The sequence below is a fragment of the Pelodiscus sinensis genome, chromosome 4 (assembly GCF_049634645.1).
Source record: "Pelodiscus sinensis isolate JC-2024 chromosome 4, ASM4963464v1, whole genome shotgun sequence".
In the NCBI taxonomy this organism is placed as follows: Eukaryota; Metazoa; Chordata; order Testudines; family Trionychidae; genus Pelodiscus; species Pelodiscus sinensis.
Window position 1 is genome coordinate 128,194,929 of NC_134714.1, and position 3,734 is coordinate 128,198,662.

A 3,734-nucleotide genomic window follows, 5' to 3' on the forward strand; every position below is an offset into this window, starting at 1 on the left:
TGCTGAAGCCATCGACCCATGGGGCAGGATGTGCCGTGGAGGGAGGGGTTAGAGAGGCCCCGCTCCTGCCCCCCACCCCCCAGCTGTGACTGGAATACCCGCCCCTCGATCATTACAGCCTGCCCTTTTCATTCCTCCTCCCCCTCCCGCCCGAACCGGCCTCTGCTTGCCAGGACCCCGAGGTGGGGAGGGCGCGCCTGGCCCCAGGCTCACATGTGGGGCGTGTCTGTGTTCAACCGAGCTGGTAACATGCCAGGCACTTCCATGCCTGCCTGCCTGCCCCCCCCCCCCCCCCGTGCCCAGGCTGGGAGGGGTAACTCCAGAGTCAGTAGCCCCCCTGGGAATTAAAATCACTGCAGCCCTCATTGGGCAGCTCCAGCGACATCTTCATTATTCACCCAGCCTTGTCCCCTGTGCCCCTAAAACTCTCCAGTGCAGCCTGGCTGTAAGAGGGGCATGCTTTTAATGCTGGACTGGCAGGTCCAGAGGCAGGAATCTCCAAACCCCTTGCAGGCAGCCCACTTTGTAAGTCTGTTCCCTAATTAACCTCTCCTGCAATCACCAGGGCCATAGCTGGGACAGAGGATGTCTGTCCATATCTGCTAAACCCCTTTTCTGTTTCACCCATATTCAGGCATGTCCAGAGACTCAGGCACTAGTAGGCTATTGGTCACACACATTCCTACTTTCCTCTCACTCAGTGTGAGTAAATAGATAAAGATTTAAACTATTGGTTCTCGGGACCTCACACAGAGGCCTTAGAACTGGGAAAGCCATTTTCCAAGCCTGCGTACTTAACTAGGGAGATTACAGGCTTTGCCGGCAGCAAGGGTAAAGAGGGGAGTGGAGGTGTGTACACACACACGCACACAGCTTGTCCAAACAACAAGCAGGACCTGACTGAAAGGTTGCAGGTTCTGCAAAACAACAGTTTAAAACGTAAACCCTATTCGACCAATTCATGTCCTGGGGGGATCTCCAACCATCTAAGGTTTTGTTGCAACCAGCAAATTATTTTTATTCAAATCTGCTGGTTTTCAGTTACACTGCATAGAGAATCCCTATAGGCCAGAGATAAAAAGTCTCTCTGGGGGCACCTGTAGGTTAGTCTGTAATTTTAAAAACCTCAGAGAGGAACAAAAACATATTTGTAGTACTATGAGCTTTCATCTCATCTGAAGGGGGTTGTGCTCACAAAAGCTCATGATACTAGCTATATATTTGTTTGCCTCTTAGGTGCCACAGGACTACTTGGCTATGTCTAGACTGGCGGGTTCTTGCACAAGAACATCTTGCACAGGAGCTCCTGCACAAGAACACGTCCACGTGTTTTTGCGCAAGAGCATCCATGGCAGTGTGGATGCTGTCTTGCGCAAGAAAGCTCTGATGGCCATTTTAGGGCTTTCTTGCGCAAGAAACCCCTGCCGCACATCCACACTGCCCTTTTGCACAAGAGCTCTTGCACAAGAGGGCTTACACTTATTCGAAAAAGCGTAGCTCTTGTGCAAGAAGCCCTCTCTTCCCACGCTTCACTGTAAAACTTCTTGCGCAAGAGCAGGCGGGCCAGGTGGACGCACTGCAGGTTCTTGCGCAAGAACCCGCCAGTGTAGACATAGCCCAGCTGTTTAAAAGTTTTCACAGGCCATAGACTTTAGTATGAATCAGGGCATTTAAGTGTTTCATACTCAGTAGTATGCAGTGTTGATTTTAAAGCCAACTCTTTTCCATACATAATAAACTTAAACAACAAATAGCACGGCAGCACTTTAAAGACTAACAAAACATGTAGATGGCATCACGAGCTTTTGTGGGTACAGCCCACTTCTTCAGATGAAGACAGGTTGGATTGAAGTCCTGGACTGTTAGGCTATGTCTACACTGGTGGGTTCTTGCACAAGAACGGAGGTTCTTGCGCACTGACCACACGGCCCCCTAACTCTTGCACAAGCTTTACAGTTAAGCATAGGAAGAGAGGGCTGCTTGTGCAACAGCTACGCTCTTTTCTAACAAGTGTAAGCGCTCTTGCACAAGCGTTCTTGCACAAGAGAGCAGTGTGGACGTGCAGCAGGAGTTTCTTGCACAAGAAAGCCCTATGGCTAAAATGGCCGTCAGAGCTTTCCGATGCAAGAGTGTCCGCACTGCCATGGATACTCTTGCGCAAAAGCACATGGCTGTGTGGACGTGTTCTTGCACAAGAGGTTCTTCCACAAGAACCTGCCAGTGTAGACATAGCTGTGGAGTCCCCAAGGACCAAAGCTGAGCATCCCTGCCTTGAGGAAGAACCTAACACAGCACCTGGGAAGTCTCACTGTAAATTTCATCCCAAAGGGCAGCCAACTCTAGTCATCTCTGCATGTTGCCCTGCCAGGCAGCCACACCTCCTGAAAGCTCCCAGTTGCACGTGGGCAGCTGCTTACATGGCCCAGCTCCCAGGGCAAAGCAGTGTAGGCCCAGCTGCGGTGGAATCGCAGGACAAATGCAGGAAGGGCAGAGGCTGTCGGGTCTACCCTACGCTCCAGCCGGATGTGACAGTAGAGGATTAAAGGCACAGCCGCTGTGGCCCGAGGACTGGCCCAGTCTCTGGCGGCTTAATGCTTTGGTCTGATTTTGGGCATTGGATGTAGGGGCTGTCACATCCCGGTGGTCAGAGGTCCCTTCTGGTTTTCGATTCCACGCCCTTGCTGGGCCCGGCCCTAGTGCCGCACACGGTGCGCGAAGAGAGGCACTGCCGTGGCTGCCTGCAGTCTGCCTTCCCATTTACTCCTGGCAGCTGAGCACTTCTGGTAAATAACCCACAGAAAGTAGGCCAAAGGAAATGGGACCCCGGAGGATTTCCCGCGAGGGCCAGCTTCCATCTGCACAATTAACCTGCTCCAGCCTTGGTTATGAAAGCCACGGCCCCTGGGGCGCATTCCTCCCCCTCCCAAGGCCAACAGGGCTCTCTGCCCTCTCGGCGCTGCGGGCTGATTCAATTAGAGCGAGGCAGAGTGCACGGGCTGACGCACAGGTGACTGGAAGTGGGGGGCAGAGACACTTTAATGGAGCACTGAGGTCCGGTAATAGGCTCTGATCACATCAGGCCTCCTGCCCCCAGCTTGGCTTAGTTCTCCTGGCAGCAAGGGCCGCAATGGAGACGAATGAGCCGCCGCTCGCGCTCCCTTCCCCCACCCTCAGGGCAGTGCGAGCTGGGCAGAGCTCTAGGCCCAGAAGGGACAGCGATGAGGCTCTGAGCCCCCCACGCTGCCCCCAGGGCAGGAGGTAAGGTGCAGGAGCGGGCTGGGGGGTTTGGCCAGGAGGCAGAGGGGAAGTGCTCCGCTCCAGGACCCAGCATCCACTGGGAGGTATGGGGCAGGCTCCCCCACATAAAGCCATCTTAGGAACAACCCTCCCTGCCGGCTAAGCCTGTTAATGGCCCAGGCCACAGACAGGGGAGAAGAGGGAGCCCCTAACACTTGACTAAACCTCATTGCTATCGACCGCCTCCCTCCTTAGGCAGCTCCCACAGGTGTCCGATGGCCTTTAATGCCGTTAAGGCCACAGCTTACTGGAATGAAGTGAGATAAGGCACTGGCCCAAATTCAGCCCCACCCCACCGCAGGAGCGCTCCTGTGGATGGCAGCCAGCAATGCGGCCGTGGGGAGGAGACGACCACCCCGTGGGGCTTCGCCTGCTCCCTCTGCACTGGGAGACCCGGCCATCTGTCCCCCAGCCACACTCAAGACAGAAGCTCCACC